At 39.7% G+C, this 12226-nt stretch overlaps 1 long non-coding RNA gene across 1 annotated transcript in view; it reads right to left on the bottom strand.

Annotated features, from left to right (window-relative positions):
- The window catches only part of LOC116749252, a 236051-nt gene that overhangs the window by 210116 nt on the left and 13709 nt on the right, over window positions 1–12226 (bottom strand). The window contains exon 2 of the long non-coding RNA XR_004348549.1: window positions 9409–9500. This is a non-coding gene — a long non-coding RNA (uncharacterized LOC116749252). The remainder of the gene's footprint in view (window positions 1–9408; window positions 9501–12226) is intronic.

Genomic DNA, 12226 nt, shown 5'->3' with positions numbered 1-12226 from the left:
AAAATAGACTTTAAAATAAAGATTATTAGAAGAGACAAAGAAGGACACTACATAATGATCAAGGGATCGATCCAAGAAGAAGATATAACAATTGTAAATATTTATGCACCCAACATAGGAGCACCACAATACATAAGGCAAATACTAACAGTCATAAAAGGGGAAATCGACAGTAACACATTCATAGTAGGGGACTTTAACACCCCACTTTCACCAATGGACAGATCATCCAAAATGAAAATAAATAAGGAAACACAAGCTTTAAATGATACATTAAACAAGATGGACTTAATCGATATTTACAGGACATTCCATCCAAAAACAACAGAATACACATTTTTCTCAAGTGCTCATGGAACGTTCTCCAGGATAGATCATATCTTTGGTCACAAATCAAGCTTTCGTAAATTTAAGAAAATTGAAATTGTATCAAGTATCTTTTCCGACCACAATGCTAGGGGACTAGATATCAATTAAAGGAAAAGATCTGTCAAAAATACAAACACATGGAGGCTAAACAATACACTACTTAATAACGAAGTGATCACTGAAGATATCAAAGAGGAACTAAAAAAATACCTAGAAACAAATGACAATGGAGACACGATGACCCAAAACCTATGGGATGCAGCAAAAGCAGTTCTAAGAGGGAAGTTTGTAGCAATACAATCCTACCTTAAGAAACAGGAAACGTCTCGAATAAACAACTTAACTTTGCACCTAGAGCAATTAGAGAAAGAAGAACAAAAAAACCCCAAAGTTAGCAGAAGTAAAGAAATCATAAAAATCAGATCAGAAATAAATTAAAAAGAAATGAAGGAAACGATAGCAAAGATCAATAAAGCTAAAAGCTCGTTCTGAGAAGATAAACAAAATTGATAAACCATTAGCCAAACTCATCAAGAAAAAAAGGGAGAAGCCTCAAATCAATAGAATTAGAAATGAAAAAGGAGAAGTAACAACTGACACTGCAGAAATACAAAAGATCATGAGAGATTACTACAAGCAACCCTATGCCAATAAAATGGAAAACCTGGAAGAAATGGACAAATTATTGGAAATGCACAACCTGCCAAGACTGAATCAGGAAGAAATAGAAAATATTAACAGACCAATCACAAGCACTGAAATTGAAACTGTGATTAAAAATCTTCCAACAAACAAAAGCCCAGGACCAGATGGCTTCACAGGCGAATTCTATCAAACATTTAGAGAAGAGCTAACACCTATCCTTCTCAATCTCTTGCAAAATATAGCAGAGGGAGGAACACTCCCAAACTCATTCTACGAGGCCACCATCACCCTGATACCAAAACCAGACAACGATGTCACGAATAAAGAAAACAACAGGCCAGTATCACTGATGAACATAGATGCAAAAATCCTCAACAAAATACTAGCAAACAGAATCCAACAGCACATTAAAAGGATCATACACCATGATCAAGTGGGAATTATTCCTGGAATGCAAGGATTCTTCAATATATGCAAATCAATCAACATGATACACCATATTAACAAATTGAAGGAGAAAAACCATATGATCATCTCAATAGATGCAGAGAAAGCTTTTGACAAAATTCAACACCCATTTATGATAAAAACCCTGCAGAAAGTAGGCAGAGAGGGAACTTTCCTCAACATAATAAAGGCCATATATGACAAACCCACAGCCAACATCGTCCTCAATGGTGAAAAAGTGAAACCATTTCCACTAAGATCAGCAACAAGACAAGGTTGCCCACTTTCAGCACTCTTATTCAACATAGTTTTGGAAGTTTTAGTCACACCAATCAGAGAAGAAAAGGAAATAAAAGGAATCCAAATTGGAAAAGAAGAAGTAAAGCTGCCACTGTTTGCGGATGACATGGTACTATATATAGAGAATGCTAAAGATGCTACCAGAAAACTTCTAGAGCTAATCAATGAATTTGGTAAAGTACCAGTATAGAATATTAATGCACAGAAATCTCTGGCATTCCTATACACTAATGATGAAAAATCTGAAAGTGAAGTCAGTAAAACACTCCCATTTACCACTGAAGCAGAAAGAACAAAATATCTAGGAATAAACCTACCTAAGAAGACAAAAGACCTGTATGCAGTAAATTATAAGACACTGTTGAAAGAAATTAGAGTTGATACAAATAGATGGAGAGATATACCATGTTCTTGGATTGGAAGAATCAATATTGTGAAAATGACTCTACTACCCAAAGCAATCTACAGATTCAATGCAATCCCTATCAAACTACCACTGGCATTTTTCACAGAACTAGAACAAAAAATTTCACAGTTTGTATGGAAACACAAAAGACCCTGAACAGCCAAAGCAATCTTGAGAACGAAAAATGGAGCTGGAGGAATCAGGCTCCCTGACTTCAGACTATACTACAAAGCTACAGTAATCAAGACAGTATGGTACTGGCACAAAAACAGAAAGATAGATCAATGGAACAGGCTAGAAAGCCCAGAGATAAGCGCACGCACATATGGTCACCTTATCTTTGATAAAGGAGGCAGGAATGTACAGTGGAGAAAGGACAGCCTCTTCAATAAGTGGTGCTGGGAAAACTGGACAGGTACATGTAAAAGTATGAGATTAGATCACTCCCTAACACCATACACAAAAATAAACTCAAAATGGATTAAAGACCTAAATGTAAGGCCAGAAACTATCAAACTCTTAGAGGAAAACATAGGCAGAACACTCTATGACATAAATCACAGCAAGATCCTTTTTGACCCACCTCCTAGAGAAATGGAAATAAAAACAAAAATAAACAAATGGGACCTAATGAAACTTCAAAGCTTTTGCATAGCAAAGGAAACCATAAACAAGACCAAAGGACAACCCTCAGAATGGGAGAAAATATTTGCAAATGAAGCAACTGATAAGGGATTAATCTCCAAAATTTATAAGCAGCTCATGCAGCTTAATAACAAAAAAACAAACAACCCAATCCAAAAATGGGCAGAAGACCTAAATAGGCATTTCTCCAAAGAAGATATACAGACTGCCAAGAAACACATGAAAGAATGCTCAACATCATTAATCATTAGAGAAATGCAAACCAAAACTACAATGAGATATCATCTCACACCTCTCAGAATGGCCATCATCAAAAAATCTAGAATCAGTAAATGCTGGAGAGGGTGTGGATAAAAGGGAACACTCTTGCACTGCTGGTGAGAATGTGAATTGGTACAGCCACTATGGAGAACAGTATGGAGGTTCCTTAAAAAACTACAAATAGAACTACCATATGACCCAGCAATCCCACTACTGGGCATATACCCTGAGAAAACCATAATTCAAAAATAGTCATGTACCAAAATGTTCATTGCAGCTCTATTTACAATAGCCCGGAGATGGAAACAAACTAAGTGTCCATCATCGGATGAATGGATAAAGAAGATGTGGCACATATATACAATGGAATATTACTCAGCCATAAAAGGAATCGAAATTGAGCTATTTGTAATGAAGTGGGTAGACCTAGAGTCTGTCATACAGAGTGAAGTAAGTCAGAAAGAGAAAGACAAATACCATATGCTAACACATATATATGGAATTTAAGGGAAAAAAAATGTCATGAAGAACCTAGGGGTAAGACAGGAATAAAGACACAGACCTACTAGAGAATGGACTTGAGGATATGGCGAGGGGGAAGGGTAAGCTGTGACAAAGCGAGAGAAAGGCATGGATATATATATACTACCAAACCGAAAATAGATAGCTAGTGGGAAGCAGCCGCATAGCACAGGGAGATCAGCTCGGTGCTTTGTGACCACCTAGAGGGGTGGGATAGGTTGGGTGGGAGGGAGGGAGACACAAGAGGGAAGAGATGTGGGAACATATGTTTATGTATAACTGATTCACTTTGTTATAAAGCAGAAACCAACACACCATTGTAAAGCAATTATACTACAATAAAGATGTTAAAAAAAAGCTTTAAATTAAAAAAAAAAATAATGCCTATTGACAATAATTAACTGATTAAAAACTCTAAATTCTATGTATAAGATGCTGTCCTTGACACCAAAGAACTGACCACAAAATATTTGTATTTTCTAGGCCATCCTACCCGAAAGATAAACATGAGGAAACACCACTACTTCTCTGGTTCTGACCTCTAACATTTTGGGGGAACCTCAAACATCTCTCAAATTCCTCCCAGACATTTCTGGAAGTCCTTACAGGTGACTGGCAGGTGTTTTGTGTATTGAGCATCTGGGCTACCATGTGATGTCTGTTCTTCTCCTCCTCTCCAGAGCCGAGCCACAGAGCCAGGGTCCCCCATCTCCACCTGTGCCTAAGGCCTGCACAGAGACTACTAGTACCCAGTATTACAGGAGGCATGCCCAGATTCTAGCACTCATGTTACCAAAACCTGGAACCCTCAACATTCTTAAGAGATGTCAGTAAAACAACTCTTTGTGGTTTTAGCTTGCTTTTATTTTTTAACTCAAATTTATCCTAAATCTCAAACAAAAGCCTGGAGTTGCTGAGAATCTATGGTTCAGTTACAGTGCTCAGAATCATCACTGCTCTTGGCATGAACTGGGTATATCTTAGTTCCTTCTTTTCTTAGGGCAAGTTCTTTCCCAAGGCTCCTCTTGGTCACTTATGCAAACAGATAGCTGAGGAGCCTGACATTTTGTTCTCTAAGCAGGCCTGATTTCTAAGGAGAGCACAGCTTCAGCTCTGGCTTGGCCCTGATTAACAGTACAATCCTACCTGCCTTCAAAGTCCATGTAGTCTAGATGTGATAGGCACATAGACTGACCAATTATTCCAATGTACTGTGCTAAGTGATACAGTGAAATTATATCATAAGAGTCATTTAACTAAACTTGGAGATTCCCAGTGGACTTCCTGGGAGACAGGGTGTCCAGTTTGATACTTAAAGCATGAACACGTTATATTCTCATTTCATTTTCAATGATGCCAAATTCTCCTTCCCAATCAAGATGAATTAGAGAAATGTGAGAAATTAAAATAGAGCCCCAGAGCCACAGGGGCTCCAGTTTCTGGAAATGGGTTGTGATAGCCATGTAATGGCCTGGGAAAGGCAGATAAAGTCACTTCAGGACAAACTTCTAGTAGCTGCTGTGGAGACAATTACCTCAAGTCTTCAGCTGAACAATTCAGGCCTATCCTGAAGTTTAGTGGTCCTCTCTTGACCACTGGCAAACTGCCCTGAGACGGATGCCCATGAGATGCATGGAGCTTGGTTATTAGGACCTCCATGAGTGAGGGGTAATGGAGGACAACAGGAATGCCACATATTTTCTCTCCCTGTCTAATTTCTGAATAAATTTCAAGTCACATATTTTCTATGAGCTCATCTGCCAAATTCTGTCTCTAATATTTCCCCAAGACTTGCTTCCACAGTTGATTCAATAGTTAGCAATGAACTCAAAGCTCAAGTAGTTTTATTTGGGAAATTTGGGAATCCTTTATAGTTTTCTAAATTCTAAAAGAAATTATATAGCCTAAAGGAGACAGTTGCTGGTATTCTGATGGAGCTGATCTTTACTTCAAAGGTGAGCCAGTTAAAAACAAACAGTACTGTGACCCATTTGTACCCAAATAAAATGTAGCAGATTTTATTTTTCACATAAAACTACGGACTACTTTCATATTTTTCTATGAACAATTCTAAAGTGAATCTTCTCAAACATTTTGGCTTCTGGGAGGATTAGACTGAGTTTTGGTTCTATCCACATAGGATTGAGGAGGAAGGTTTGAAGTATGGAGTTCAGGCTTGGTCTAAAGGCATTAACACATGGCATCATCTCCAAAACTCAGTATGAAATGCTCATGGAGGAGTCTCTTCAGAAGCAAAACTAAGGAATAAAGCACCTCTGACCCCTTTATACATCTCCAAACTGAGCTTTACCCAGTTGCCATTAGGGCTCTGGTTCTTCTTTTTTTTTACCTTCTTAAAATCACACAAACACAGACACACACATACACACATATGCACAATATCATTCACACAGAGCCTGGCAGAGCAGTGAGCAACGTCTAGTCTCTGAAAGACATTTTGTTCGGAACAGGCAGAGCGAACGCAACTCGGGAGACAGCATATAGAGAAGTTGCTGTGTTAGCCGACTCAGTCTGCTGGGAGGGTTTCCATTGCCCAGGAGGAGGTCCAGAGAAAGGAGAGGGTTCTCACAAGATGGAAGGCTCGTTATTTTATTTTTTTATTTTTGCAAGATATCACTCTCAGTGTTGCAACAGTATGGTTTGAAGTGAGCTGCCCATCCATTAGTCACCTCCTGTCAGCTTTCACCCAACTCACGGAATGGAAAGAACACTAGGGCATTGGGTCTAAATTGGCCGAGGGATAGGAAACATGGAATGGTCCTAAATGGAAAGTATTCAGGTTCAAAACAAGTTTGTAGGGGGAAACCATACAGGAATCCATGTGAGGCAGCCTAGAAATGTTTACATAAAAAGCAGCAAAAGTCGGGGAGAAAGAAGCACCAAAAGCACCAAAAGAAGAAAGAAGTCCAAACTCATGGATGTCCTCAAATCTAAAGAGGAATTTCAGCAAGTGTCTGGGAGCCAGGAGCGGGAAGTTTTGTAGTACCAGTTAGGAGATACATATAAAGGACTTCTAATCTGGAGAATGAAAAACTAAAGTTGAAATACATGGTAAGGTTGTGTTAAACAAGAGATTTTGAACTTATTTTAAAAGGAGCAAATCAAAAGAAAGCATAAGTAACAACAGCAACAAAGTTTTTCTTTAAACTAAGACCCTGTGGTTTCATTTCTGTTTCCTTCATTTTACCCCTGAAATCAAAGGGATGCATCTTTTGATTTCTTGATTTTTCTTCCCAAATCAGAAGGAAACAAAGATAACTATTAGAGAAATATGTGAGAGAGAAAATGTGCTGTGGAGAAGTTTTTAGAAACAGGGCAAAGGAACAGAAAACTCTCTCCTAATAAATTGCTCTAAAGAAATGTCATCTTAATATTTGCTAGTTATTTTAATAAACTGATATATTTTTAAAGTTCCAGATTGGAATAATTAGTATACTGGGTAACATTTGAATTGTCAAAACAAACTAAAAGGGTAAGTATTATTTTTGTCCCCTTTCACAAGGAGGAAACTGAAGTTAAACAGCCTTCTTGGGATCACACAGTTTATGTAGAAGCAGGTGGGGCTTGAACCCTGGTCTGTCTCATGTGAAAGTGCATGTAATTAACCATGAGCATAAATATTCACTCAAAGTCAGCGTCTCTTAGTTTCATTTGAACTGTCCTAAACTTGTCTTAGCAATGACATACTCACATTTTTGGAAACACAATGAAGAAAAGTTTTTGCTGAAATTGCAAAACAACCTTCCTACAGGAGATATAACATTAAACCTTCGAGGCACTGGCTGCTAGAAGTGATATCATTGATGAGTGATGGGTGGGACACTAAGCCAGCCAAGCAAATGCCACTCTACTGCCCGATACCCCATGCTTCTCTGTGACAACACTTGTAACCCTCATTCCAAGGCTTGACACAGCATGGGCTGCATAGTAGATGTACAATACACACTTTGCATTCAGTAGTTATTTTTGAACTGAAGTGAACGTCTTCCATCAAATATTGGCTCAAGGATCACTTGACCTCCTTGAAGCCATCTATGGTAGTCATGACAGTCACACCTGTCTCAATTAATTCTAGTCTCTTCTTCATTTGGCCCTTTGCTAGCTCTAACTTATGTCACAAAGGTTAACTAAGGATTACATGAGATTCATGTAATTAAAACTATTCTGGAAGATATAAATTTCTATGTGGACATTAAGGATTATTATCACTGTATATGCTGCCACATCCTTGGCAGTCATGCTTATGAATCTGTGTTTGTATTTCACACACATTGAGGCACACTGTAGGCCAAACAAGTAACACTTGATTTAATCTCACAACAACTTTCATAGGTAGTTAACTTGGACCAGTTAAGAATGTAAGGAGTAGAGAAGTTGTGAAAGGTTAGCTGCAATATAACAAACCCCAAAGTCTCTGGTTATTAACAAGACCTATTTTTGAAAGTAGGTTTCATAAGCAAGATTTCGTCCTGTGGATTGCCCTTGGTACTGGTCTTTCTGTTTATCCTATTTAGTAAGTCTCCTCTAACTCTACGGTAGAGTTAGGGCCCCCAGATCCTTGAAGTTAGGTGTGGCTAAGTGGCCAATGAAACCAACAGGTACCAGGACAGGCGGGGGCACAAAGTGAGTGGAGGCGACATGTGTCATATCAGGTGGAAAACTTAAAGAGCCACTGTGTGAATTTCCACAATGCCAACCACTGCCACCATGACTGATGCTGCTCCACAGTATGGAGCTGCCATGAGCCTGTGCCCCTGAGAATTAGCAGGTAGAGAAGAGCTCCCCGTTGACCCATGACGATCATAAAGCATTAAGTGAGGAATAAGTCTTGGTTGTTAATAACCAGAGACTTGGGGGTTTGTTACCGTGCAGCTAACTTAGTCTTTCCTGACTGATATAAAAATCCAGCTCTTTTCTGGACACGGTCACTGTTGGAATGGAGGAACAGGAAACCAGAAGGGTGGTTGGATCTCATTAGGGGCAGTAAGCTTTTCTCAAGCTTCCCTTAGGAATATTGCATTAAATGAAAATGAGTACCCTTCAGGAAACCTGAATGCATAATGCAAACAAGGATACACAAGTGCTTTACAAATTATAAATCACTCTGCAAATACTAGTTGTAACAACACTTAGGTCTCACCCGCAATTGTAGCCATGATTACATGTTTTCCTATTTTGTAAGTCCATAATATTTACTCAGCTCCCACTAAAGAAATGTACTTACTTACAGTGTTTGTCGACAAGTCAAAGAGATCAGAGATAATTTTCCTAATCTATGCAGCAAACCAAATATACATGAGGAAGACTAAGGCCACTTGGTAGAATATGTAAAATTTAAAATGAGTGCTTCTCTGTTACCCTTTTTCTTATTCATAAACTCCAGAGATACTACAGGAGAGATAAGCTCTTCTCCACACCATGAACACAGAAAGTGGAGCACAGCATGGGGCTAGTAGTTTGCTTAGGAATGGACAGGGATGCCACTACAGGACTCTCACTGCCTCTTCCCTTTGCTCCTCTTGGCACCATGACAGGCAGAGGTGCACAGACTCTGTAATTGCTTTGTTTATGCCAACCCTTTTATAAGGAATAAACTTGAGGCTGAGCGATATTTCATTAGGTTGGAAGGTGACATTATTAAAACTTCCTAATCCCCACACCTACAAGATTGAGATATTAAGAGCATATTTTTCTAAATGGCAATGGAAGTATATTAAAGCTTACTGATAAATATGTAAGTCCCTAAAATTCGAGAAAAGACAAGCAATGATAATATAAACTCTTTTTCTTACCGCTTAGACGGGAAAGGCTTGCTCAGCGTAACTGGCCTCAGTTAGAAACAACAGCCACGTTAGATAGAGTGTGTGGTTCTCACCTATGGTTTCTGGGGGAAAAAAAAAGTCTAGACTTAGTCTCTAGAGGCAGATATTGGAACTTGGTCTTTTAGCTTCTGGTTAGTTCTATTGCTACCAAACAAGGAAAAAGCAAGATTTCCTCCTGTGGATTGCCCTTGGGACTGGGCTTTCTGTTTATCCTATTTAGTGAGTCTCCTCTATGAGTTTTCAGAGCTTCATGCATGCTGTGAGCTGTTTCTCAAACAAAAACCCCTTTCCTAGAGGGCACGAAGCAGAGGCCCCCCATTTAAGGTACAGCCACACCACATGCGGCTCAGAGTCTAGGCTTGTCAAACTTCAAATGGTGCCCCTGGCTGAGTCTCATCTCAGGCCTGTACCACTTTCTCATAGTCACTCATCCTCTAGGAGGAAAGTGCTCTCCCTGATTTCCAACCATTTTCTTCGTGACAGTCAACCTCCACAGACAACACCCACCCTCTCCCATTTCTTATCCAAGTCACCCCTTCCTTCCTTTACTTTTCTCTGGTTCTCTCTTGAGATGGTTTTACTTCACTCTACCCAATTCCATCACATACCCGGATTCATGCACCGAGTAAATGTCCATGTGGACAAAGTGACTGCATTTCTGTAAGTAACTCCAACCAAAAAGTTCTACCTAGAATGGGTAGAATTAGGAAAGAAATTATGCAGACATACCACACCCTTTTCCTGAGATGGACTAATGATTCTTGGAAATATTCTACTTACTTATACCCTCCTTTGTTCCCAAAAGGATTCAGGGCAGCATCTCTGAAAATAAAGCTCATGCCTTCTTTGAAGTCTAGGAGAGCATATGTTGCTGACGTTTGTCAAAAAAAGTAGCAGTTCTTACATTAGTAAAAGGCACCCTTCCATTCTTACGTTAATACACAGCAAAGAATTAATATTTAACTTCGAATTGCTCCTGAAACCTTGTGTGAATAACCTTGTCTAGAAGAATGATCTATATCTCAATTTATATGGTTTTGAGAATTATCACATGTAAACTCTTAAGTAAAATAAGAAAAGGAAGATTCTGGAGAGACGCAGATGGGAGAGAGAGACAGCAAAACTGCCACAGAAAATGCAATTTGTCTAGGGTTGTCTGGGGTCCTGGATTATCAAGAGTGTCTGAATTCTGGTTGTTTCCCTGCCACTGTAGCTTGGAAAGGCTTGTCGAGATGTCCACTCTTCCATATTGGATAAATATGTCCCATGGCTGGACCATTTGAGTTCAGTGAGGCCAGGAACTTAAGTGTGTGGCCTTCAATGAATAAAAAGCAATGAAACTGCTTGAGGGTAAAGATCACTGGGATGGGTTTTTCTTGCTCCTTTGGGAGAAATAAACCAAAGTGTTCAACAAAACCACAACTGACTGACTTTCTCACGGGTTTAGAACATGGATACCTCATTCCCAGCGCTCACTCAGTCATCCCTCAGATTGGACATAATGTTTCATTTTGCAAGGTCATTTTGCCACCATGAATTTCTCCTGAACTCTTAAGTAGAGACAGCATCAGCAGGGAAAGTGCTGTAAGACCCTTGTCAGCACTGGGAGTTTTTACTGTTGCCTTTTTTTTCTTTCTCACATGTGATCACTGACTAGAGGTGAAGTAAGTCCTTCTCGGGGTGGGGCAAGAGGCATGTCTAAGGATGAGTTTCCCTATAATTTTGTCTTTCATTTACTTTTTATAGTTCTGCAGCTAGCTCAGAGGACTCCAGGGACCTTGAGACTAGAGCACAAGATCTTGACATACTGCAAATAAAGGCAAAGGCAGTGACCAATCTCAGCTCAGCACAGCTGAGAAGGCAGGGGTCAGGCCTGGAAGTCATCAGATGAAAAACTCAGAGCAAAAGTTAACATGAAAATATTGGCAGCTGGTATACCACCAGAACCTCAGCAATTCATTCCTTGCGTCCTCCCTGCCTTTCCAGACCATTAGCTCTCACTCTGAATTCAAAGTTAGGAAAGGATCCTCCTCTTTGCAGAGATCTTATGAGTTCCTGGTACTCGCTAAAGTAGAGTGTCATGAACTCTGATCCACCTTCTCTTTGGGGTACTAGTTGATTCCTTGCAAGCCCTAGTGATGCCTAGGTCTAGCCTACACAGGTCACAGTCCAAGGAATCAGACTCACTTATGTCCCTCAAATATCTCACTTACGGGCTGAATACTTACAACATATAAATATCAAACAGCCATTTGTCAGCTCTACGTGCAAATAAGTCACCATCCAGAGAGAGGCTATTTCAATGAGAACCGATAAGGGAGGTTGGTTAAGCTGTCTCCAAAAAATCAGTGAAGGTTGGGCAAGGATAAAGGGAGGTTTCCCTGTTAGGAAATGGAGGGAAAAAGGGAAATTCCCTAAATAAGAACAAAATTAGGACAAGGCCACCCAAGTAGAGAGACACCCCTAAAAAGACTGGTCATTGTGAGTTGACACTGGAGCAGATGCTAAAAGAAATGGCAAGCTCTCTTTCCCAGAGGTCAGCTGGCACCTGAGGCCCAGCATTGGGGTTATTAGGCCATAGCTGAAGCCTTCCTGGCTCAACTTCTCTCCCCGAAGGTCTCTTGCTACCCAATAGGCCAACAGCTGCTAAATCTAACTGAACAACATAAATTATGTAATCTTTCTCTCTGGGGATTTTACGATTAGAGGAGATTTGTAGAGACCTCCGAAGTGCCGCTCTCAAATTAGACACTAGATTAACATCCACTCCTTCATAATTCTATACTCT

This window comes from Phocoena sinus, chromosome 2 (assembly GCF_008692025.1).
Source record: "Phocoena sinus isolate mPhoSin1 chromosome 2, mPhoSin1.pri, whole genome shotgun sequence".
Lineage (NCBI taxonomy): Eukaryota > Metazoa > Chordata > Mammalia > Artiodactyla > Phocoenidae > Phocoena > Phocoena sinus.
This window is presented reverse-complemented; position numbering and strand designations above follow the sequence as displayed.